This window comes from Perca fluviatilis, chromosome 11, assembly GCF_010015445.1.
Source record: "Perca fluviatilis chromosome 11, GENO_Pfluv_1.0, whole genome shotgun sequence".
In the NCBI taxonomy this organism is placed as follows: Eukaryota; Metazoa; Chordata; class Actinopteri; order Perciformes; family Percidae; genus Perca; species Perca fluviatilis.
In genome coordinates, this window is record NC_053122.1 from 6,380,754 (window position 1) to 6,408,419 (window position 27,666).

The 27,666-nt window shown below is 43.0% G+C and overlaps 1 protein-coding gene and 1 long non-coding RNA gene across 2 annotated transcripts in view; one reads left to right on the plus strand and one right to left on the minus strand.

Moving 5' to 3' along the window:
* The window catches only part of LOC120568642 (disco-interacting protein 2 homolog C-like), a 199,914-nt gene that overhangs the window by 8,321 nt on the left and 163,927 nt on the right, over positions 1–27,666 (plus strand).
* LOC120568643 lies at positions 7,341–12,229 on the minus strand. Its single transcript, XR_005640739.1, has 2 exons — positions 12,177–12,229; positions 7,341–7,715 (listed from the first exon to the last, which is right to left on the minus strand). It is a non-coding gene; the product is annotated as an uncharacterized LOC120568643 (long non-coding RNA).

A 27,666-nucleotide genomic window follows, 5' to 3' on the forward strand; every position in this document is an offset into this window, starting at 1 on the left:
GATTTCCGATTCAGTGTTGATTTTGGATATTTCAGTTGCAAAGTTCCAATCACAACCGCTGAGGCGGGCTGTACACCAATCACAACCGCTGAGGCGGGCTCTACACCAATCACAACCGCTGAGGCGAGCTCTACACCAATCACAACCGCTGAGGCGGGCTCTACACCAATCACAACCGCTGAGGAGGGCTCTACACCAATCACAACCGCTGAGGCGAGCTCTACACCAATCACAACCACTGAGGCGGGCTCTACACCAATCACAACCGCTGAGGCGGGCTTTACACCAATCACAACCGTTGAGGCGGGCTTTACACCAATCACAACCGTTGAGGCGGGCTTTACACCAATCACAACCGCTGAGGCGAGCTCTACACCAATCACAACCGCTGAGGCGGGCTTTACACCAATCACAACCGTTGAGGCGGGCTTTACACCAATCACAACCGCTGAGGCGAGCTCTACACCAATCACAACCGCTAAGGCGGGCTCTATACCAATCACAACCGCTGAGGCGGGCTTTACACCAATCACAACCGCTGAGGCGAGCTCTACACCAATCACAACCGCTGAGGCGGGCTCTACACCAATCACAACCGTTGAGGAGGGCTCTACACCAATCACAACCGTTGAGGCGGGCTTTACACCAATCACAACCGCTGAGGCGGGCTCTACACCAATCACAACCGCTGAGGAGGGCTCTACACCAATCACAACCGCTGAGGCGAGCTCTACACCAATCACAACCGCTGAGGCGGGCTCTACACCAATCACAACCGCTGAGGCGGGCTTTACACCAATCACAACCGTTGAGGCGGGCTCTACACCAATCACAACCGCTGAGGCGGGCTTTACACCAATCACAACAGTTGAGGCGTCCTCTACACCAATCACATACCGCTGAGGCGGGCTTTACACCAATCACAACCGTTGAGGCGAGCTCTACACCAATCACAAGCGCTGAGGCGAGCTCTACGCCAATCACAACCGTTGAGGCGAGCTCTACGCCAATCACAACCGCTGAGGAGGGCTCTACACCAATCACAACCACTGAGGCGAGCTCTACGCCAATCACAACCGTTGAGGAGGGCTCTACACCAATCACAACCGTTGAGGCGGGCTTTACGCCAATCACAACCGTTGAGGCGAGCTCTACGCCAATCACAACCGTTGAGGCGGGCTTTACGCCAATCACAACCGCTGAGGCGAGCTCTACGCCAATCACAACAGTTGAGGCGGGCTCTAAACCAATCACAACCGCTGAGGCAGGCTCTACACCAATCACAACCGCTGAGGAGGGCTCTACGCCAATCACAACAGCTGAGGCGAGCTCTACACCAATCACAACAGCTGAGGCGAGCTCTACACCAATCACAACAGCTGAGGCGAGCTCTACGCCAATCACAACCTTTGAGGCGGGCTTTAAACCAATCACAACCCACTCTCAGTTACAGCTGAGAAGGGTCTGGTGTCAGCCAGGCTATCTAACTCTGTGTTTACATTAAGAATTGACCCTAGAGCAGTTTCATTATTGCACTTATATATTTAACATGAACACACAACAGCAGTCAGCACAATTAGTGTGCAGCTATACAGACTCTACAGTCAGTGAGCACTGAGTGACATTTCATTCAGATATATCGAGAGCCCAAGGGACCCCTTTCAAAACGGCCATGCCAGTGTTTCCCTCGCCAAAATGTAGCCTACATTTTTTTTGGAGCGTTTTTAACCACTTTTCCCGACAAGCTAGCATAGCGTAGTTGGTACCAACAGTCTTAGTTTCATACGATACAGACAGAGATCGATTCTGGACTTTATGAAGTCGATATGGGATCATTCAAATGAAAAATAATCTTTTTTTCAAATCCAGCCCTATAGTCAAACGCTCTTCAGAAGAATAATTCAAATATGTGACTGAAATGTGTTCAAGTGGATTAAAAACAGAGGTTTTAAATACCGCTGGAACAGTGTTGGGTTACCATTTCAAAACGATATAAAAACTTAATTTCCTATCATAAAAGTTATTGTTTGATCGTGTCATAAAGGGAAATCTGGGCCAAAAGCTGCATTGATGTTGAAATTGAGCACTGCTTTTTTTATTTATAACGCTGCACATTTCCTTCCTTCTTCCTTCCATCTGGTGTTGATAAGATTCCTCTTGTGTTATGTTACAGCTCTCGCTCTTCTGTCTCTTTCCTGAAAGATCTTGTAAGCTCTGATAATTACAGTCTGTTTGGAGGAAAAGATAAACACTCCGCTCCATTGTCCGTGTGTGATTTATAGGCCTTGTTCTGGACCGGTTTCTGTAGCTGTAAATGCGAAGTCTGGCTCTGTTGAGGGTCGGTTCCCAGAATGCATTTCACCGAAACTGTCTGTCGTCTGGCTTCGCTTGGTCTCCGGCTGACTCGAGCTCGAGAGAGACTTTTCGATAAAACACAACTGCACTTGTCTGCTATCATGTCTGAGCTCCACAGTGGTTCCTCTATGTTGATTTTGTAGTGGCGGCCCGCCATGGCAACATTTCTGCCGCCACAGTATCAGAAATTAGCCTCGTGAGAGCGTCCTGATCTGGCGAGCTCCAGTTTTCCACTCGCAGATCAGTCTGGCATCTTGAGAGAGAGAAAATTTGGAGCCGTTCGCCAAATAACCAACCAATCAGCGTTGGTTTTGAGGCGGGTTTAGGTGGTGATAGACAGATGGTTTATCCAATCAGCTAACCAGTATTTTCAGACAGCGGTAGCCCTAATTCTGTTAGCTTCTCGCTAATGCTTTTTCCTCTTGGATCCTTCTTTTGGAATATGAACCGGGAACCTGAAATGGGGCCTTTTTATTCCTAAATTCTCGTTACACAAACGGCAAATATCCTTTACCGACATGTTGCTTGCTTGCTGAGCTAACGAGCTATGCTTTGCCTGCATCATCAGGGGTTAGCCTGGCTTGTGGTTGTATTTTCAGACGCTTCGTCGATCTGATTGGTTGATTTGGCCCAGTCTATCACCAACTAAAGGTGGTGATAGACAGATGGTTTATCCAATCAGCTAACCAGGATTTCCGCCCCTTCCCAAAAGTTCTCCAACGGTCAGTTCCCAGATGGATATGCCGAGCAAATGCGAAGCGATCCATCTGGAGGAGTCAGGTTAATCGGAAATGTAGTCGCGGTTGCCTTTTTAAATGATGCTGCCGACATAATGCATAATGTTGGCTGCCGCTCACATTGCAATTTAACAACAAGTAGAACTATTCAGAGGTTATTGGACCCGTCCAGTTTAACTCCACATACTGTTGTGTTGATGGAGCTTATTGTCAAAACGTTCGCTCCTATAGTTCCTCCAAAAATACAGTTCAGACACAACTGAAAATATGCCTCTATTGTTGTTCGGACAGACCTGCCCCTACTGCTAAAAAAACAATCCTAAAGGAAACACTGCTCCATTTCCAGAGCGCTCTGCAGGAGTTTAGGGCTGCAACTAAGACTTTGTTTCACACTGATACATAATTGATTCATTAGATCAGGGGTGTCAAACATACGGCCCGTGGGCCAGACCCGGCCGTGCCGAAAGGGTCCAATCGGGCCCACTGGATGACTTTGCAAAGTGTGAAAATCGCAGAGAAGTGATTTATTCCAGTTCCAAATTTACTACTTTAATCTCAAAGAATATCTGAGTTCTTTTTACATCAATTTACGACTTTAATCTTAAAAATTCTCCTAGTCGTAGCAGACGACTTGTTGTACTTTTAGGTCTTTACATTTCATTCATAATGGTCTTAAATTTGACTTGGAGAAACCTGCAGAAACAGGGGCGTAGCACAAACTTCTGGGCCCTGTAGAAAGGCATTTTCTATGGGCCCCTCCCTGCATCCACAGCTATTCATTCTAGCATCTTTTTGGGCCCTCACGCACAGGGGCCCTGGGTTCTACCCCCTCCCCCAGTCCGACACCCCTGTGCAGAAACCCTGGGTTTAGATATGAGAATGGAGAACACTCCTGTGGGCCGTTTTAGACTGTAGGAAACTAACAATATCGCCATATTTTTTCATAGTTTCGAAGTTGTAAATACTGTGACCCAGTTCAGATGAAGGTCTCTTTCATTGTGAGTCTTTAGAAACAACTTGATTAATGTTTCATTTACTCGTGGCGACCGACCACGCCAACAAAGATGTCATTTTCCTCTCTAACAGACTGAACTGAACCGTGGGATTTCTGGCTCTTAATAAAAGGCCAAACTCACTAAGCCTAAGCTTCACAGCTTAATGTATTCAGCCGGTGACATTTCACTGAATCACTTACAAGTTATGGGCTAAAATAATTACATCTCTATATACATTCTACAGTCTACTGTCTTCTTTCCTTTTTCTTCTTTAATTTTCTCACTTTAAAGCTCTAGTGCGTAACTTTTTGATATTAATGAACGTCCGTTGCATTCAAGCCGTTGCCAAATGAGTTGCTACAAAGCTAATTAAGACTATCGGCTCCACACAACTCTCTCTGGATCTCTCAGTATGGCTATGTTCAGAAGATTGTGGCGTCTGTGACTTTCCCGCGCAGAAATTCAAGATAATGACCTCTTCTGAAGAGTCCATCATGTTTTTCTTATCCTCCGTGTCCTCCTTGGCTACTAGCAGCTGTGTGGAGGAGGGGTTAGGGCTGGGCAATATATCGATATTATATCGATATCGTGATATGACATAAGTGTTGTCTGTCCCTGGTTTTAATGGCTGCATTACAGTAATGTGTAGTGACAGTGATGTCATTTTTTTGAATTTACCAGACTGTTCTAGCTTTTCTATTATTTGCATTTTACCCCACTTAGTTATTATATACACATTGATGATGATTATCAAAAATCTCAGTGTAATTAATGTGTAAATGAAATTATATTGAAAATATAACACACACACACACACACACACACACACACACACACACACACACACACACACCTTTGGATGGGAGCACCTAAAAAAAAAAACTAACTACGTATTGCTTGTATTATGGCGTCTATCAGTGGCTGTGTTTTATGTATTAATCTAAAGACAAACAGACAAACGTACAAATATTAATCCAACCGACTGATGGACACACAGTCGAGAGGAAGACTTGGAACCTTTTGAAGAGACAGGAGACACGTGTCATGCCAAAAATACTTTACCTGGTTAATTATTACTCAGCATATTTATCTCCATGTTTCCCGCTTCTAAAGAAAGAGAGAAACCTGCCAAATCAGCTGCAAGAACAGCTCTATCCACTTGATTACATGTAATTAACTACTTCATTCAAGTCCGTTAAAAAGCATCTGGACTGTTGGCGACAGGTGGGCGCAACGGCAACAATGATGTCACTTTGTCGAGCCTTTTTATTGGTTGCCCCGGCGATCGATAACGAACCGGGTGTGGCCCGACCTTTGGATGGGAGCACCTAACAGATTATATACAGTATGTAGTGTCTTAAAACACACACACACACACACACACACACATACAGTGCCTTGCGAAAGTATTCGGCCCCCTTGAACGTTTCGACCTTTTGCCACATTTCAGGCCTCAAACATAAAGATATAAAACTGTAATTTTTTGTGAAGAATCAACAACAAGTGGGTCCCAATTATGAAGTGGAACGAAATTCATTGGCTATTTCAAACTTTTTTAACAAATATAAAACTGAAAAAGTGGCCGTGCAAAATTATTCAGCCCCTTTACTTTCAGTGCAGCAAACTCTCTCCAGAAGTTCAGTGAGGATCTCTGAATGATCCAATGTTGACCTAAATGACTAATGATGATAAATAGAATCCAGCTGTGTGTAATCAAGTCTCCGTATAAATGCACCTGCTCTGTGATAGTCTCAGAGGTCCGTGTAAAGCGCAGAGAGCATCATGAAGAACAAGGAACACACCAGGCAGGTCCGAGATACTGTTGTGGAGAAGTTTAAAGCCGGATTTGGATACAAAAAGATTTCCCAAGCTTTAAACATCCCAAGGAGCACTGTGCAAGCGATAATATTGAAATGGAAGGAGTATCAGACCACTACAAATCTACGAAGAGCCGGCCGTCCCTCTAAACTTTCAGCTCATACAATGAGAAGACTGATCAGAGATGCAGCCAAGAGGCCCATGATCACTCTGGATGAACTGCAGAGATCTACAGCTGAGGTGGGAGACTCTGTCCATAGGACAACAATCAGTCGTATACTGCACAAATCTGGCCTTTATGGAAGAGTGGCAAGAAGAAAGCCATTTCTTAAAGATATCCATAAAAAGTGTCGTTTAAAGTTTGCCACAAGCCACCTGGGAGACACACCAAACATGTGGAAGAAGGTGCTGTGGTCAGATGAAACCAAAATCGAACTTTTTGGCGTAAAAGCAACACCGCTCATCACCCTGAACACACCATCCCCACTGTCAAACATGGTGGTGGCAGCATCATGGTTTGGGCCTGCTTTTCTTTAGCAGGGACAGGGAAGATGGTTAAAATTGATGGGAAGATGGATGGAGCCAAATACAGGACCATTCTGGAAGAAAACCTGATGGAGTCTGCAAAAGACCTGAGACTGGGACGGAGATTTGTCTTCCAACAAGACAATGATCCAAAACATAAAGCAAAATCTACAATGGAATGGTTCACAAATAAACATATCCAGGTGTTAGAATGGCCAAGTCAAAGACCAGACCTGAATCCAATCGAGAATCTGTGGAAAGAACTGAAAACTGCTGTTCACAAACGCTCTCCATCCAACCTCACTGAGCTCGAGCTGTTTTGCAAGGAGGAATGGGCAAAAATGTCAGTCTCTCGATGTGCAAAACTGATAGAGACATACCCCAAGCGACTTACAGCTGTAATCGCAGCAAAAGGTGGCGCTACAAAGTATTAACTTAAGGGGGCTGAATAATTTTGCACGCCCAATATTTCAGTTTTTATTTTGTTTAAAAGGTTTGAAATATCCAAAAAATTTCGTTCCACTTCATGATTGTGTCCCACTTGTTGTTGATTCTTCACAAAAAATTACAGTTTTATATCTTTATGTTTGAGGCCTGAAATGTGGCAAAAGGTCGAAAAGTTCAAGGGGGCCGAATACTTTCGCAAGGCACTGTAGACAAACACACACACACACACACACACACACACACACACACACACACACACACACACACACACACACACACACACACACACACACACACACACACACACACCTACCTACCTACCTTTGGAAAACACACACACACACACACACACACACACTCAAAGTCTGCAGGGAGAAAGAGATATGGAGGATATCCTCCAGATCTTCATTCCCCCGATGATCCTTCTAGTTAACGTGGTTAATAATTAATAATTAATAACTAATAACAGTCAGTTTCTTTAATACGTGCTGTAAAAATAAAACAAACCAGACATTCTGAAAGTAATTTCACATAGATGTTTCTCTCATTTTGCATTTCTCTAACGCTGGTTAAATGAGTCCCAACGTTCCTGTTCCCGTCAGACCTCGGTGCTGTTCTCCTGCTCCACCGTGAGCTCTTCCCCCTCTCAAAGTATCTCAGCTGTACCTAATCTACATCAGTTTGGAAACCATGTGTCCAGCATGAACGTGCACGTTTGTGTCCGGGCGCCCGTGGTCGCTCTGCGTCTTCTCCCGCACCGCAACGGCTCACCTTCTTTAGACCGGCCGTTGCTATAGAGATGTTATTTTCCTCTCCTCCTTTCCTGGGAGATTACGACCTGTGGGGATGGATGGATGGAGAGAGAGAGAGAGAGAGAGAGAGAGAGAGAGAGGCTCGTTCTACTTTAGCGCACAGATCTTCTATCACTCGGCAGGGCCATAAATTCATATTTTGGTCTCGTTGTGGGCTCCCTGGAGCGACGTGAGCGGTGATTCAGGACTCCAGACGCTCGGTCGCTGCGCCTAAATCGGCCCGCTGTCCTCACTCGACTCCCGCCGGAGAGAGAGAGAGATATCCGGTGAAATTGTCGTCGCTTTTTATTGCGGACGCCCGCTGTTGTTATAAAAACAGTCCCGGGGCGAGTCAGATCAGCGTCTCGAGTTGAACAAACACAAGAAGACAAATTATTTTTCTCACTTCTTTTTAAAGCCCTCGGGGGGGTCATGAAACTCACTCGGCACACTGAAGGACACGTAAAACCTTCCTCTCAAGTAGAGAAAAATAAAATGAAAAGTTGTGTTTTCTTTACCACAACAGCAGCTGGATCCGGACCCCCAGAGCGTCCTGCTGCAGCTTCTTCCTCGTCCCTCAGTGGCCCCTTCTTCTTCTTCTTCTTCTTCATGAAGCACTTTACAGCGCAGGTATTTGCAAGTGGGTAAGCTAGAGATGTCCCGATACCATTTTCTGCCTCCCGATAACGATTCCGATACCTGAATTTGCGTATCGGCCGATACCGAGTACCGATCCGATACCAGTGTGTCATATATTTTATCATGTTTTAACAGCTGTATACTACTATCCCTGTATGGATGTGATATGATGTATAACAGCTGGATACTACTATCCCTGTATGGATGTGATATGATGTATAACAGCTGGATACTACTATCCCTGTATGGATGTGATATGATGTATAACAGCTGTATACTACTATCCCTGTATGGATGTGATATGATATATAACAGCTGTATACTACTATCCCTGTATGGATGTGATATGATGTATAACAGCTGTATACTACTATCCCTGTATGGATGGGATATGATGTATAACAGCTGTATACTACTATCCCTGTATGGATGTGGTATGATGTAACAGCTGTATACTACTATCCCTGTATGGATGTGATATGATGTATAACAGCTGTATACTACTATCCCTGTATGGATGGGATATGATGTATAACAGCTGTATACTACTATCCCTGTATGGATGTGGTATGATGTATAACAGCTGTATACTACTATCCCTGTATGGATGTGATATGATATATAACAGCTGTATACTACTATCTCTGTATGGATGTGGTATGATGTAACAGCTGTATACTACTATCCCTGTATGGATGTGATATGATGTATAACAGCTGTATACTACTATCCCTGTATGGATGTGATATGATGTATAACAGCTGATACTACTATCTCTGTATGGATGTGGTATGATATATAACAGCTGTATACTACTATCTCTGTATGGATGTGGTATGATGTAACAGCTGTATACTACTATCCCTGTATGGATGTGATATGATATATAACAGCTGTATACTACTATCCCTGTATGGATGTGATATGATATATAACAGCTGTATACTACTATCTCTGTATGGATGTGGTATGATGTAACAGCTGTATACTACTATCCCTGTATGGATGTGATATGATGTATAACAGCTGTATACTACTATCCCTGTATGGATGTGATATGATGTATAACAGCTGATACTACTATCCCTGTATGGATGTGATATGATGTATAACAGCTATACACATTATGGATGTGGTATATATATAACAGTATACACTATGTATGATTATATAAACAATACATATTAGATGTATGATTAACAGCTGTATACTACTATCCTTGTATGGATGTGATATGATGTATAACAGTGTATACTACTATCCCTGTATGGATGTGATATGATGTATAACAGCTGTATACTACTATCCCTGTATGGATGTGATATGATGTATAACAGCTGTATACTACTATCCCTGTATGGATGTGGTATGATGTATAACAGCTGATACTACTATCTCTGTATGGATGTGGTATGATATATAACAGCTGTATACTACTATCTCTGTATGGATGTGGTATGATGTAACAGCTGTATACTACTATCTCTGTATGGATGTGATATGATGTATAACAGCTGTATACTACTATCTCTGTATGGATGTGGTATGATGTAACAGCTGTATACTACTATCCCTGTATGGATGTGATATGATATATAACAGCTGTATACTACTATCCCTGTATGGATGTGATATGATATATAACAGCTGTATACTACTATCCCTGTATGGATGTGATATGATATATAACAGCTGTATACTACTATCCCTGTATGGATGTGATATGATATATAACAGCTGTATACTACTATCCCTGTATGGATGTGATATGATATATAACAGCTGTATACTACTATCTCTGTATGGATGTGATATGATTTCTATCTTTGTTGGTCTGTCTCAGGTTAAACTCTTTGTGAAACATCAACAAACATGAACAATGAATGCCCCAAATTCTTTATTAATTCTACAGTAATAACAATTTTGACACTTCAGTGGTAGATATAAAATAATGTTATCTATTGTTGTATAGTACCTCGAGATGTTCCGGTACAACCCGTGTACTTCCGATACCGATAACTGTGTTTTAGGCAGTATCGGAGCCGATACCGGAACATCTCTAGGGTAAGCCTCTCTCCACAACGAGTAGCTCCTATGGCGGTATTTTGATGCTACTTAGCCCTCACCTGCCGTTAGCATCCCATTGACTGCCATTCATTTTGACGTCATTTTGACAGAGAATAACTTTACATCTGAAGAGTTTAAAGACTCTATTTGTCCGTTGTTTATTTCTAAAGAAACACGACAATGTATAAAAGGCTCCATTACCTTGTACCTCACGTTATGGCTCCGTAGCAGACGCTTTTATAACAATAGGCTAACGATTGGGTCATAACCACGAGACTTACTGTCACACAGTAGAGGAATTACCGTATAGTACAGGAGAAGCTCGCAGGCAGTTTGGACTTACATTAGCTGTTTAGGATTAATTACTAATGTTAACTAGCATGTTAGTGATCAGTAATTAGCCTGTGCCTATGTTATCTCCTTACATATACCTACGCTCTCCGTCTCTGTAAGATTGGGAATGATTGAGATTTCTCTCGGCACAGCTACCAGAAGACTTCACACTTTCAGACAGGTTGCTCACGTCACATCTACGTCTTCTCTCTTAGTTTGCAACTGCTCAGTAACGCTCAGCGCTCACCAGAAAAGTGACTTCTAATATCCTTCACTGGTCTCCGTCCAGAGACACAGGGATCTGTTGGTTGCGCTTTCGAAAGGTCAGCGGCAACTAGGTCAAAGTTGAAATAATTTGAACTTTGAGCGCAGCGCGGCAAATCCGAGCGGTGCGGTAGGAAATCAATGGACCGGCCGGCGCAAAGCGGTTTTTGCCGCCTATAATGCGTAGGCGGCTTCACACTTGAATACAAATTACAGCTCCTAACCACACTCAAGAGGTGAAGAAACTAATTGAAGCACTTAAAGGTGCTGTGGGTAGGCTTGGGAAGATCCAGGACTGAGCCCAAAAATTTGAACATCGACAACTTCTCAGTCCCTCCCCTCCCCTTTCTGCTAAAGCCCCAAAACTGTCTCCTAAGCCCCTCCCCCCACAAGGGAGAATGAATGCGTGTGCATGAGCAGTGATTGACACGCAGTTAGACCCGCCCCTATGAACAGGGAGCGTTGGATTTTTGCAAATCACACTACAGGCTGTAGGTGGAGCCAGAGGAGCTGGATTTATTATTTAAATGACCTGCTTCATGTAGTTCTTCTGGAACATAGGGGTCAGTTTCAGCAAATATGACAGAAAGGTAGTTTTATAAGACTTACCTACTGCACCTTTAACTATGTAATAGCAGGGTTCAACAGTGAGGGTTGCCCGATGGCCCCGGGTCAGTAAGTAAAAGTCTCTGCAGCTCACAGTGGATGGTGATGGTGTGGTGATTAGGGGTGGGAATCACCAGAGGTACCACGATACGATATTATCACGATACTTAGGTCACGATACGATATTATTGCGATTTTAAACATATTGCGATATTCTGCAATATATTGCAATTTATTACCTTTTTTCCAACTTCATTATTATGTCCCCAAAGGAAAACTTTGTCAACATCTGTTTGTTCATCTCACATGAAATTTATTGCTGTAAAATGTGACTGTCAAGCTAACTAACTAAGTGTTTGCCCCGGTGTGACTTTGTCGTACTGCTCTAGTTTGGAGAAGCGAGACAGCAGTTGCCAGTCTTCTGTGAGATAATGAGTTGTAATAGTCACATAGGAATCCACTGCCCGTGACGTCCATGCATCACAAGTTAATGCAACACGTTCTGCTGGTTTCAAACTTTCCTGAACTTTAAGCTTAACTTCTCTGTAGAGCTTGGGTACGGCTGTATCCGCGTGAAAACCGCGACGGAGTCACGCTACCTTGGTTCCAGTGTTTTTAGCAAGTGACAAAATCCCTCATTTTCCACAACGTTGTATGGACGGAGGTCTTTGCACATGAAGTAGGCGATGGCTTGAGTTATTTTTTAGCTTCGCTCTGAATTGGGAGGTAGCTTTGTCAAGCTAAGTGTGTCCAGTGTTGGTTGGTTTTGCGTGAGCTGGTTTAGCATTAGCTTTACCGTCCTCGCACGCTTACTCTGGATGGTGGCGTGTGAGATGAGCCCTCATGTTTGTGGTATTCCCTGAGTATTTTATTTGCATACGACACTCCTTGCAAATCCCATGTCTCATATCCATCTCAGTTGTCCCCTCCGAAAAAGTCCAAACACTTGATTTAAACGCCGATGGTGCATTTCTAATTTCTTTCTCTGACGCTGCCATGTTTATTTTATCTACATCCTCCTGCACGCTGACAGTCACCCCGCTGACCTCACCAGAAAACAAACAGCGCCATCTGGTGGACTGAATAAGCAATTGATTTTATTATTCTACTACCAAAAAGTTAAATTCTCATGTGCAATTTAAATAATAAAAGATCGATACTTGGCGTCTGTGTATCGATACAGTATTGCCACGGGAAATATCGCGATACTATGCTGTATCGATTTTTTCCCCCACCCCTAGTGGTGATGGTGCGATTTGTCTTGAGCAGCTACAACTCCTGCAAACATAAACACATCAAGCTTCGCCCGGATTAATAAAGCTTAAAAACCGAGAATTTAGGTCTAAACCCAGCATGAGGTTGAGGTACAACAACGTGCAGTCAGTCGGCCCGTTGGGTCATCAGCTGTCGCCCTCCTCTCTGGGAGCCGGGTGGCCTTTCTCGCAGGAGGCACAAAGCGCCATAAATATTCATCTGGCCTCTCTGTCAGCCGCCTCGCAGCACAGCAAATCTGAGGGCTGGGCTGGAAATGTCAGCGGGGTTGGAACAGCCGTTTGTTTTCAGCCGGCTTCAGGTCGTCAGCTCGCAGCGAGAGAGAGAGACGGGCTGAGGTTCCAGTCAGGCAACGAGCGAAGATGAAGAAGCTGTCAAAAAAAATAAAAATAATAAGAAATACTACCAGAAGCTGTGATTTTATTCAGGTTATTTGTTTTGTATGTTTAGAGTGCAGATGGAATTAACTCTGGGTTTACACTGGGTCTTAAAAAGTCTCAAATACCAAAATCAAAATTTTTATGCCTTAAAGAAGTCATACATTTGCTGAGGAATTGTGTTCTAGGTCTTAAATAAGATTATTTTTTGGGCTTTTTCGAGAGAGAGAGAGAGAGAGAGAGAGAGAGAGAGAGAGAGAAGAACTTTAAAAAAAAAAAATTTGTGATAAATTTTTTATTGAAAAATGTACAAAATATATAACATCACATCATATACACAATTTTTCTTTTGTTTTCCTAACCATCAGTGTAACAGAAATAAAGTCTTTTCTCGACGTTTTTGACGCCTGTTTGTTTTTGCTTTTTCCAACGTTTTAGATTGTTAAATCTTTCTTCGACACATTTTCAGCGCTTATTTCTATGTCCCATATATTGTGATTATAAATTGTTTATTTTTTTAAACGGGTCAATTTGATCCGAAGTCAACACAAGGCGGAAAAGCCCCCCAAAAAATACAAAATAAAATAAAAAGCCAGTTAAAACTGCAACCCACCATTGAATCAAAATACAACTTTCCTCTTATTTGCGAAAATAGGCATGTGACCCGTTTCAACTCCACCCTCAAAGAATCAGAACCGTTAGAATCCAAACGATGCCCAGCCCTAGTTAATAGTGTCAAACACTTTTGTGAGGGACTTTATATGTGTCACACTCACTGTCATTAGGGGCTGAGCCCCCCCTAAAGGTCTGATCCCTGCAGTTGCTCACGGACAAAATCAAGGTAAAATAAGAGTAAGAAAAGAGCGAGTCAATAAGTGTATATAGTAATATAGCCACGGTACGAAATAAATAAATAAAAAACGTTAAGTAGAAGTAAAGTGAGATTAGGTTAAAAAGATAGTTTTAAATGGATTGTACCAATTCTATTGTAGTGCAGTGTCAACATCAAGTACATAAGAACATATATGAGTACAGTGTGATTCAGCAGTATTATGATTCAGTTCTAAACCGAAATAACTTGATATGATGCAGAAGTTGCTTTCGTCTTTTACCCCGGCATGAAAACGGCATTTAATCCTCGGGTCAAATTTGACCCATTTTCAAAAAAGTTTCTAAATCCGAAATTTGGGTTTCTTTCAAGCAAATTGTCAAAACAAAATAATGTGGATGGTTCCATACAACGCTCTTCACAAGTAAAATAAATGATCAGTTCACTACTTTCATTTAACTTTTTTTATTTCTTTTATTATATAGCATTTGAAAAACAAAACGATAAAGGAACGTTGAAAACAGCTTCAAAAACAAAAAAAAGTGACAGAAAAAGAAAAGTGACAAAAACTACGAAAAAAGTGACAAAAACAGGAAAAGTGACAAAAACATCAAGAAAAGTGACAAAAACGACGAAAAAAGTGACTAAAACATTAGGAAAAGCGACAAAAACATGGAGAAAAGTGACAAAAACGACGAAAAAAGTGACAAAAACATCAGGAAAAGCGACAAAAACATGGAGAAAAGTGACAAAAACGACGAAAAAAGTGACAAAAGTGTTGAAAAAGACGACCAAAACGTTGAAAAAAATGTGTATTTTAAATTTTGACCCAGAAAAACATAACGTTTCCTGGTCAAAGGGAAGACAACACAAGGGTTAACCTTTCAGATTTCCTCCTGATCTCAGCCGAGATGGCATGTGTGCTTACTCAGGCGATTTGTTAAAAAAAAACAACCTCTGCATGCTCTGTGTAATGGGCTTTGGCCGCTCCATCTGCCATTAGAGCAATCAGAAGACCCCCCCCAATCAGCATTTTCACTTGCTGCGCCTCCACCGTCGTACCGTCAGTCCGATCAATGTCAGATTCCAGAGCCTGGCGTTACCGCGCGCCAGCTTCTGATGTAAAAATAAAATAAATAAAAGCCCCTCCATCACCTGATTGGCTTCAACAAGCAGGCGGGCGCGGCTGATCATAAAACAAGTCGTATTTTCCTGCAGAATCAACATTAATGAGCTGAGTTTACCGTCCCCAGACTGTGGGGGTTGTACGAGTTGCTTTGTGGCTTGACTGCAGTCTATTTGGAGCTCTTTTTACTTTTTTATTTACACACCAATCAGAAGAGGTTGTAGTGCCATAAGAAGTTACACTTATGTGGAATTTGCCTTTTGTTGAATACAGGAACTAACAGAAAACATTATTATCATTACTATTCATTATGACTATTACATTGTAGATTTCAAAACTATGAATGAACACATATGGAATTATGTACCTAAAAAAAATAAAAAACAAAAAAGAAAAAAAACGTGTCTTATATTTTAGATTCCTCAAAGTAGCCACCCTTTGCTTTTTTTGATAACTCTGCAAACCCTTGGTGTTCTCTCAATGAGCTTCATGAGGTAGTCACCTGAAATGGTTTTACCTTCACAGGTGTGCTTTGTCAGGGTTAATTAGTGGAATTATTTCCCTTATTAATAAAAAAGCAAAGGGTGGCTACTTTGAGGAATCTAAAATATAAGACATGTTTTCAGTTATTTCACACTTTTTTGTTAAGTACATAATTCCATATGTGTTCATTCATAGTTTTGATGCCTTCAGTGAGAATCTACAATGTAAATAGTCATGAAAATAAAAAAGAAACACACTGAATGAGAAGGTGTGTCCAAACTTTTGGCCTGTACTGTACATACAAGATAACTGTTGCTTGAGGAAAGTGAGGTGGAACGGGTTGAGTCCAGAATGTGCTATACACGATATAAGTGCATGGATGAGGGGAGGGATTCAAACCGTTTGTGTCTTGGGTGAGATGAAAAATACATTTTCATCTGTCTGTTGTGCAGGTACTGAGATGTTTGTGATCCATCTAGTGTTCCTATTTTGAATGGGAGACGTTTGTTTTTTGTGTTTAAAGGATAGTCAGCTGCTTCCTAGTCTCGCATTGCCAGACCTCACTCCACAGCGCTGCGGAGGAGGGTCTGGCTAGTCCACACAGCATTCTGGGATGGTTCATTGGCGTTTATTTAAACTAGTGCTGTCAAACGATTCAAATATTTAATCGCGATTAATCAAATTTGTATCTATTCTAAATGTCCCTTGATTTCTTTTTGTCCCATTATTTATTTATTTTTTTCTCATTTTAATGCTCTTATCAACATGGAGAAGTGGATCAGCTTGCTGTGTTTTTGTCGCCTGGCTTTGACGAGGGGGCGGAGCATCGGCTGTGTGCTCGGCCATCAGCTGTGTGCTCGGCCATCAGCTGTGTGCTCGGCCATCAGCTGTGTGCTCGGCCATCAGCTGTGTGCTGGGTCATCAGCTGTGTGCTGGGCCATCAGCTGTGTGCTCGGCCATCAGCTGTGTGCTCGGTCATCATCAGCTGTGTGCTCGGCCATCAGCTGTGTGCTCGGCCATCAGCTGTGTGCTCGGCCATCAGCTGTGTACTAGACCATCAGCTGTGTGCTCGGCCATCAGCTGTGTACTAGACCATCAGCTGTGCGCTCGGCCATCAGCTGTGCGCTCGGCCATCAGCTGTGTGCTCGGCCATCAGCTGTGTGCTCGGTCATCATCAGCTGTGTGCTCGGTCATCATCAGCTGTGTGCTCGGTCATCATCAGCTGTGTGCTCGGTCATCAAGTGGTATTTCAGACTCGACGTGCTGCGATGATAGCTCAGTTCACAACCACAAAACACACAGATCACTTTGGTTTCGTCAATGGAACCATTTGGCAACTTTTTAAAAGTAAACTTTCCATTCAGAATCTTATTGGCGTCCATTTCGGCGTCTGGCACTCGCCATCCACTCAAAATGTAACGTTAGCCTGCTACTCTTTGGCCGGCTCGCAAGCCCAAACAAGTGTGCGTGGCCTGCCTGTTGTTTAGTTTCCGGTCTAGCTAGATCCGGTGTGGTGTTTGTAGTTTTTCTAACGTTACTAGTTGTTGCAACAGCATTTGAAAAAAACTACAAAGTTTGCTAGGCCAAAAAGAACGTTAATCTCACGATTAAAAAAAGAAATGGAGGCTTTTTAAAATGAGTTTGCGTTAACGCCGTTAATAACATGTTTAACTGACAGCATTATTTTAAACCAATCATAATTGTCATGGGCGGGGCTTAAGCGCCGGATGGAGCCTCTGCAAAATAGCCTCTGGAAGGAAGTTGTTTTGGTGGAAAGTGTGTACGTTCAAAAGTAGTTTTAGTCGTGCATCAGAAAACTCGGATAGGACAGATAGTCTAGCTAGCTGTCTGGATTTACCCTGCAGAGATCTGAGGAGCAGTTAACCATAGTCCTCACAAATAGAACGCCAACACAGAGAAAGAGGAAGGAGACGCACATCCGGCCCGAAAAGAGGGACATCCGGCTGAATTTCCGGCGCCAACGGAGCAATCCTGGAAATGAAACGACGTCGATTTAGGCTAACAACTCCCAGACTGTGGTGATTGTGCGAGTTGCTTTGCGGCTTGACTGCGGTCTATTTGGAGCTCTTTCTTTTTCTTTACACAAATACATTTTTCATCAGTCTTTTGTGCAGTAACTGAGCTGTTTGTGATCCATCTAGTGTCCCTATTTGAATGGGAGACGTTTGTTTATGTGTTAAAGGAGAGTCTGCTGCGTCCAGACTCTGATGAGCTCGGACATGAAAGGCCGTGCAGGGTTAATCCTGTCAGACTGACCCCCTGTCCCAACGAGAACATTATAACCCTGTAACTCCCCATCTGTCCTCCAAGGCAGCCCGTGGAGGCGCCGCTGCAGCGCTGCAGGGCTGAAACTAACGGTAGTTTGCATCGTTGATTAGTCTGTCAGATACTTTCTTCAATAATCGATTAGTTGTTTGGTCTATAAAAGGTCAGAAAAATGGTGAAACGTGTGGATCAGTGTTTGCCAAAAACTTGAGTTTCAAGATTTTCGTCATTCTGTCCCACTTTTTCTTCTATAATTGGGGAATTACAACACATGGAGTCACTAATCCTGGAAACCATTCTCTCCGTTGCCGGAGCGACAGCTTGAAGCAACGTAACCGCGTTGAGCCGTGCAACCGTTCTCTGCCATGTTGCTTCTCAGGGAGGTGATGTCATCGCTGGAGCTGGGAGGGAGGGAGATTTGGGGGGGGGGATGTTTCTGGCAGATTGCATCATTAAGCCGCTCAGACAGGCACTTTCAGCTCTCTCTCTCGCCTGTTTTCTTCCCTCTTTCTTTGCCACTTCCCGCCTGTCGCTAAGGTCTCGAGGGGTGAAGGGAATAATAAAAAACGAACGCAACAACTCCTTCGCCCCTCACGCTGGGATACTAAATGAAACTGATGCTCAAACACACTCCATTTTTCTTCTTTCTGCTCAAACACACTGCACAAATATTTGCATTTTGCTGCGTTTCCTCTCTCTCAGTCCTGCTTGTCTTCTCTGTAACAGTTTATGCTTTCAGCTTTGACCCCCACACACACACACTGTGATCCCTCTAACCTCGACCGACCCCAACGCTGGGATGAATATTTTCCGTTCCGTGTTGCTGATGAGAGGTAATTACCACCCGCTCCTGCGCCAGATGCTTGTTTTTATTAACCCACCCACCCCACAACAAAGTTTCTCTCCTAACATCTGTTATATTATAAGAGCCAAAGTACAGAAAACCATACAAAATAAAAGGCAGAAAGCAAATTACGTGTCCGTATCATTCGTATGCACAGAAAAACTGTACCACTAGCAAAGTCATGACACGCATTAATACTAGAGGTGTGAATCTCCACTGATCTCCTGATTCGATTACGATTATCATGTCAACGATTCGATTGGATTCGATATCTCGATGCATCACGATGCGTCAAATACATGTTTCTATTAAAGCCATGTAGGATATTTAATTCGTAGCTTTTCAAGCTTCAAAAACAAAACATTCTGCAGTGCTCCAATACTAAATAAACTGGATACATGAAACTATACAGCACTGAGCACATGGCACCTCCTGAATGTGCAAAACATACCAGTAAACAGAAATAATCAATTATGAGCCGGCTGATTATCGATGCAGCATCGTCCATGTCCACGATTCGATGCATCAATTATTTGATTAATTTCAACACCTCCTAATTAATACCCAAAAACAAATAAGAGTTGCACCTTTGCCATCACCCTCCAAGATATGTCTCGGTCCTTTCCCTCTCTGGGGTCCACCACCTGCCTGAGTCCTAGCTCTCCTGTCCTTAAAACCACCCTGATGTCCAAAATCTTCAGGGTGTTTAAATGCAGGGTCCAAAACTTCCCACCAGCTCTGTTACTCGTCACATTTTAAACCGACCGTGGTTGTCTGGAGCTCCTTGGTGAACGAGACTCTCAGTTAGGGATCCCAAGGGTGACACAGGGCTGAACTGCGCCCGAGTCAGGCTTTAGGGCTCGCGCAGACAGTAGTCGGACAATGAGGCGCTTAATCCGTTTAAATAGTACAGCTTTATTAGATTGTCTGCAGAGGAACGCGATACGGAGCTCCCGTGTGATGGATGTGGTTGGCCGAGGGCTGCCCGAACACAACAACGCCACCGATGGGGTTTTCTCTCACAGTTTATTTCATCCTCCTTGCTCGTTATTTATGGGTATTTCAGTGCTTTAAAGGTCCCATTTTGGGATAGCTCAGTTGGTATATTGATATATAGAGGTTTACTTCTCTACTCCTGCGGCTCTTTGCTGCATGTCATACCCCCCTCTCTCCCCTTTCATGTCTTCAGCTGTCCTGTCGTATAAAGACCTAAAAATGCCCCCACACACACAAAAAAAGGTCCCATATTATGCCCATTTTCAGGTTCATGCATGTATTGTGGGTTTCTCCGACCGAGACTCATTTTCTCAGGCTGTCTGTCTGATTATGTCTGTTTTCACCCTCTGTCTAGTCTGGCATTCCCAGCTCTATCTCCACAGTGCTGCAGGCTACACCACAGATGCATTCTGGGATAGGGGAAAACAAACGCTCTGGGTTGTTTGCATTTCTTTCAACCAATAACAATTTTCTTGGGCGGCGCTAAGCTCCGGACGCAGCGGCGGTGGCTATGAAAAATAGTCTCGGAAAGGAACTTGTTTTGGTGGAACATTCGCACCTTGCAAAAGAAAACTCCACATCCAATATTAAATGAAGTTAACTGTTGACACAATACAGTAAGGAGAGCTATTTAAATTAGCTGATGCATGGTTAAACCTCATTGGCTCTCACCAGTGTATCTCTATGTGTACTTCGTCCACAGCAATCCCACCAATCGGTCCCAAAACGTCCCAGTTAGAGAGGAAATGCCCTAAACATATTCTTTGTTTATCTTTACAATCATTACCTAAAAGAACCAAGCAGGCCTGCCTTGTTGAACGATCCAAACTTTCTTCAAAACTTGCCATTTTCAGCGTATAGCTTGCTAGCTCAAGGTTTGTTGTTGTTTCCCATAGAGAATGGAGTTTGAGAACTGCAACAGAGAGCCGAAGGTGAGGGAATGTACTTCCATTGGTCCAGACTGCCCTCTGTCTGAAACGCTCCATTTTAGCGCCTGTCTCTTTAAGCCTCGCTGCCGAAAAAGTATCAGTCTGCTGCGATTGGTCGGCATTTCCGGGTCTTCTGCATCTGCGCTTCTGCGTCTCTGCACCGTCATTGCAGCCGGGGAATTACTATCTACCTCTATATCGTGTAGTTGTGACATCACAACCCTACAGAAGTCCTGACGGCTCGTTTAAAGGCACAGTATCTCAATACGGACTGTTTGCATTTTTCTATGGATTGGGCGATTTGATACTTTCAGTTTTTATATATCACCTTGACCAGCTTTATAATAAGAAAATAAATGGTATCTTACTTTTTTTTATAATATGGGACCTTTAAAGGTGCACTATGAGTTCCTGCATGGTTTCAGCGTGATTTCATTTTTGTCTCAAATCGTAGGCATCTCTCCTTGATCCGCTAGCTGCCTGCCCCCCTGAATACACGGTGAAAAAGCCCGGTCTCGGGAGACAACACAGGGCTCATAAACGTCAAAAACAAACACTTAGGGGCACAGGCTGTGCACCAAAATACCACGTTCCAGCCAATCACCGACAAGATGGGAGGGGTTGGGGGTTAGTGCGCATGCACATAATTGGGAGGGGGGGACAGTGAGCGGAGTTGATTGAGTAGCGTGAGTTGTATCTGAGAGTGGCTGCTGGATAGCTGGTTTGTTGTATTTTGGTGCACAGCCTGTGCCCCTAGTGTTTGCTTGACGTTTACGAGCCCTGTGTTGTCTCCCGAGACCGGACATTTTCACGGTGTGTTCAGGGACCAGGCAGCTAGCGGATCAAGGAGAGATGCCTACGATTTGAGACCAAAATGAAATCGCGCTGAAACCACGCAGGAACTCATAGTGCACCTTTTAAGTGTCCTTGTTGGACTTTCTTTGATGCCCTTTACTTTATTTCTTTGCTTCCTCTGAGGTTTTCATAGCACCTGTAAAGTCTATTTGTAATTATTTGTGCAATTAAATAACCCAAATCGAAACCACTACCTCCTCCTGAAGCATCACCGGGTCAATGGAGTTCAATGGAGGCTCTGTGTTTCACCCCCCAGCTGGTTGAACATGTTGGTCTCTGCAGGTGAACACTGCAGCTTTGTCAACCAGTTTCTGTCAAAGAGGAATGCCGCATGGTCTTTCCCGTGGTCTCTCCTCTCCGTCCTCTTCCTCCTATTGCTGTGTGGAAACACTCTTCTTCAAACACTGCTGTCCCGTGACTCACCCGCGGCCAGCCGGCATTCTTTGCAGAGCAGCTAATGTAAAACAGCCTTTGATACCAGTTGTTGTGTGAGAACAGGTTCGGTCGAGGCAGGAGAGTTTGTTCCATGTGATCTCGGGAATCTGTTTCAGTTTCCTCAGGCTATTAGTCAGATAAATAAACAACCAGTGAGGCCTGTTGAGGTGCCCTTGAGCAAGAGTCTGACACACTTTGTGCTCTCTCGGTGTAAACAGACACTACAATAACATGAGGGAAATGGATAAACTGTGAAACTGTGAAATATAAGACACATAAGCAGAGACAGAAACAGCGTTGCATTTGGAGTCATAGCTCTGGCTACCTTATGAAAGTATAGCTCTGTTTTGGTCTTGTCTAACTCCTGCAAAGACTATCTGGCTCTTCAGTTGGAACAGGGCTGATGAGAGCGCTGAGAGGGAATCAAAACTGGAAAACCAAAACAAAGAAAGGGGAACTACAAAGTTGGTGATAAGCTGCCTGTCGCCACTCATGATCGAACCTTTATTATCATATATATATATATATATATTATATATATATATATTATATATATATATATATATATATATATATATATATATATATATATATATATGTATGTATATATATATATGTATGTATATATATATATGTATATATGTATATATATTATAATATATATATATATATATAATTATATGTATATATATATATATAAATTAAATAAAAATATTAATTATAAAAAATAATAAAAGATTGAGCTGTGAGGGTGGCACTTGTTTTTAAAGGGTGGCACAAAAACCTCGCTTTTAATCTTTAGGCTTAATAATTGAAAGGACTTTTTCTTGCATCTTGACTTATGACTTGATTTGGAACCGCCCCAGAAGACCTAAAAACCACCCTGATCACTAATATTGATCATTCCCCACTGCAGATGCATGTATTCTGGTTGTTTTTAGAGATATTGGCTTGTAAAATTGGAACTTAGTACCCCTTTTAATGCACTGACAAGCCCAAATGACAGAGGACTGTAGAGTCACTCGCCACTGTGCAAATATCAGGCTGAACTTATTGTCCTAAGGCTAGTTTCTAACACACTGAAGCATTTTTTCTTTTTTTTTGAACACTTGTGGGTCACAGGAGGAGGCAGCCTGGTCTGCACAGAAAGAGTACAAGTGATGAATTCCATCTGTGTCTCTTCGTTTTATCCCTGGAATCTGTCTAAAATTGCCCTCATCCTTCAAGACGTTCTGCAAACTGGTTCCAACCACTTGGGAGATTAGACCGTTGTTGGCTGTAAGAGAGGAGGCGGATAAAAGCATTATGCTGTGGATGTTAACAATGCCACGACAGCCCTGCTGGAGCTCAGGCCCGGGCAGTTGGAGGTTTTTGGCTGCTTGTTTGTTTTGCGGTATGTCGGGGTGATAAACCTTTTTCTGAGCAGCGCCGGGATCCAATGAGCCCAAGCTTTCTGGCAGATTTTGTTGCAGCCCTACGTGGACAAAAGTTTCACTGAGCACTTTCCAAAAACAAGACCACACTCACACTCTCGGTGCATAAAAGAAAGACTGTTGTAACAGTGCAATGGTGTGTTCAGACTGAAGTCAATCTGCAACAATAAAAAGATCTGGAACAATACTGGTTGTTTTTCCGGAGCAGCTTGCAAAGGGCCAAGAGGCTTCAAACAGCTGGAGTGATCTGCATGCCGACTGTCATGGAAAAGATCACCTCTTCTCCCCGACTGAGAAATCTTGCGGAGGACCACCCTCGCAAGTAAACACAGATAACTTCCAACAAACCAGACTGCGTTGAAACTGATGGAGTACCGAGTCAACAAACCGTACGTTCCCATGCATCGGCTGTGTCAAAGTCCAGCCTCCAGTGGGTCCTGGAGAGGAGACGCTTGTTTTAAGAATCGGTCTGTTTTAGAGCTGGGCAATATATCGATATTATATCGATATCGTGATATGAGACTAGATATCGTCTTAGATTTTGGATATCGTAATATGGCATAAGTGTCTTTTCCTGGTTTTAAAGGCTGCATTACAGTAAAGTGATGTAGTTTTCTGAACTTATCAGACTGTTGTAACTGTTCTATTATTCACCTTTACCCCACTTAGACATTATATCATTTCTGATGATTAGTTATCACAAATCTCATTGGGTAAATATTTTGTGAAAGCACCGATAGTCAACCCTACAATATCGTTGCGGTATCGAAATCGAGGTATTTGGTAAAAAAATATCGTGATATTTGATTTTCTCCATATCGCCCAGCCAGCCCTAGTCTGTTTTCTCACCGGGGGGGGGGGGGGAGAGACTTTAGCTATCGTCTTTCACAAACACGACCGACGGAGGAGAAACCGCTGGAGGACTCTGACCTCTCCCTCTCTATGTACACACACCGAGTCTCTTCCCCTAACGACGGGATCCAACCCCCGGCCATGACTGTTGGGAGTCTGGAGCGCAGCCAAGGGTGGCTCGGCGGGGCGCTGGAGGTTTACAGTACTCCAGATGGAGTCTTTTACATATGTAAATAAAATTGCCTCTGTACTTGACAAATAGAAACTCCCTCCCTCCCTCCTTCACATTGTTTACAGCTGTCTCTAACTCTGTGGTGTTGTTGCTCAATGGCACTAGCGCTAACAGGGGGACAGGTTCAGCTCCCTGTACAGGTGGTAGGGTTGGATACCCAATTCAATACTTTTTAGGCGCCCGAATTGCCTCTAAAGTATCAAGTATCGAAAAATGCCTTGTCATTCATTCGATACCCAATATCAATACCTAAGGGGTAAATCTCATCAGTGTCAGTGAGCCAATAAGAGCGCAGAATGCTTCTACCAAGATCTAATAATGCTTGTGATTGGCTGTTAAGCTTTACATGTGGTAGAGGCAAGGCAGCACAGAAAGAGACTGCGCTCACATAGTTGGAGCCGAAAAATGGAAAGGATTTGTGCCGTTGCGTGTAGTGTTGTAATTGGTTTTCTAAAATTGGTATATCGTTTAGGAACTGGTATCAAAGCCCCAGTATTGGTATCGGTACGATAACCAGCCTGACTAATACTGATGTTACCGTGTTATCAAAGGTACTTCTACCGTGTTCTACCGATGGTCTACCCTCATTGAGTGTAGACCTGTTGTAGGTGTTAAGTGCCTTATAGTTCCTCAAAAAATACAGTTCAATCACAACTGAAAATATGCCTCATTGTGTGTGAATAGAGGTGAATAAATATATTTGTTTGTGTTGCAGAGAGGTGTCAGTTCTAGCGCTGCTCCCTCTTAGTCGATTAGTCGACTTATCGGTGGTTTTGGTCTTAGTCAACTTAGATTTCTTTAGTCGATTAGTCATGAATGTAGTCGATTAGCTGAATGACTTATTTTCCAAGAAGCGTATGAGCACATCTCTGTTAAACACAAGAATTTAAGTGGTGCTTTTGCATGAATCTTTGCGGAGAAACTCAGATTTACAGATCTGTCGATTTAAGTCAACTAATCGATTAGTCGATATAATTGGTGGTGATGGCGCAGTGGATATGACACGTTCCTTTGGTGCGGGAGATCCGGGTTCGATTCCCACTGCGATACATCAACCAATGTGTCCCTGAGCAAGACACTTAACCCCCCTAGTTGCTCCAGAGGTGTGTGACCTCTGACATATATAGCAATTGTAAGTCGCTTTGGATAAAAGGGTCAGCTAATTGTAATGTAATTGAACGAGTGTTAGTCGACTAAGAATTTCTTCAATGGAGCACAGCCATAGTCAGTTCTGTTTCATATGTAAAACATTTGGTGGTGTGCGGGGGGGGGAATTGTTGTTCGGACAGACCTGCCCCCCCCCCCCACTGCTAAAAAAGAAAATCCTAAAGGAAAATCAGATGATGTGACTCTCCTTCTCTTGATTATGTTGGACTTTCCCGCAGACGATCATGCATCAAAGTTGCTCGTCAGAGTTCGTTACAAGTTTGCAACATAAATTCTTCACATGCTGTTGGTGGTTTTCTTAACACAACAGACATATACTGCAGGCTCTCATGTGCTCACTTTAGATGACACAATGGCCTTTTTGGTTGCTATGATTCAATATCATGCAATTTGCAGCGGTTTCTTTTCCTCCTCCTTCCTCTCTTTGTGTAATTCCCATGCGAGGGGGTTGTAATCTTTGAAATCTCACCGTGTAGAGAAGCACATGATTGTTTCTTTTTTAACAGACAGTGAACCTAATTTGCATTTTTATGTCCTTGGCTGGGCTCCATGACCAGGGGGCGGATTCATCTCAGTGTAATCAAACACCACCGTGAACAAAGAGAAACCGTCTCCGGATGATTATGGAGTCATGAAAATGACTTTGCACCAACTGCTCATGTGGAAAAGAGCTGCTAGTTTACAAATCTTTAAACGGTCCTAAATGCGGAGTTTTTTTTGTGATTTGTTGCAGGGCAAAAATCCTTGATTATGCGGCATGTTTTCTTAAAAAATGCGATGGAATATTTGGGATATTTATGCAATTTTATGCCATGAAATTAAAGAAACTTGCAAAAATTGCAGTTTGATGAAAAAGAAAAAGTGATTCCCCCAACACCCTGCTTTTCGATGATGTTCACGTCGCGTAATTACGTCACTTCATAACGTTCCCATGGCAACAGGGGCTAAAAGGCAGCTCTTGTGTGAAGTAAACGCAACATTTTTCAACTTTCTGCTACGAAAATACGGGGAGTGCCTACGTATGGAGGTTTACTCCTCCACGCAGCGAAAGTTGATCAGTGAACAGGTCCAACACTGAGCCTCAACCTGCTCTAGTGCTCTGGATTCAAATGTATAATAAACTCGATGATTGAACATGATACTGATACTTTTCCTCTTCTTTAAGTCCTGCAGCAACAGGTTAGCACAACATCTTTACTACATGGTTATGTTTTTGCTGTTTTGAACATTTATTTTTATTACTTGCAAAACGTTACGTGCAAAAAAATACGTTTTTTTTTCCCCCTCTCAATTAATTGTAATCGCGATTTAAAATGTCTAACAACTGCGACAGCCCTGGTTTGAGGTTCTGAATGGGCCTTGAAAAGTCACGGTAACATTTTGAAATGTTGTCCATGAAAATGTGCCGTACTGATAACTTGACTTACTTAACAACATGGTGGGGAAAAAAAACAGTGAAGAAACGAGCTGCAGCATTTGCCTGAATAGAAAGCTCTCCAGTTCACTGAGTGACAGCCCTTCTGCAGCTTTTGACCCTTTAAAAAAAGGGTAGAAACCTTTTTAACCCATGTCATCTGTTAATGTGCTTATGGCCTGTCTAAGTGTGTGTGTGTGTGTGTGTGTGTGTGTGTCGATGTCTTCCCTGCTAAGGGTTGAAGTGATTATTTAAGTCCAGCTGATGAAGATGGATGATTTGTGGATGTCCTCCCTCCCTTTTTGTCAGCACTTAAGCTGAATGATTGTGAAATGCGACGGAAAAAAAGTGCCCGAAAAAAGAGCCAAAACCTTTGGAAAAAAGCATCGAACTAACTAAAAGACTAATGATTGTAGTTGGACTTCTTTAGCAAGCTTTGTCTTTAAAGGTGAAAAATGAAAATTTCACTTTTTGTGGTTTTTTAACATTAATATGAGTTCCCCCAGCCTGCCTATGGTCCCCCAGTGGCTAGAAATGGTGATAGGTGTAAACCGAGCCC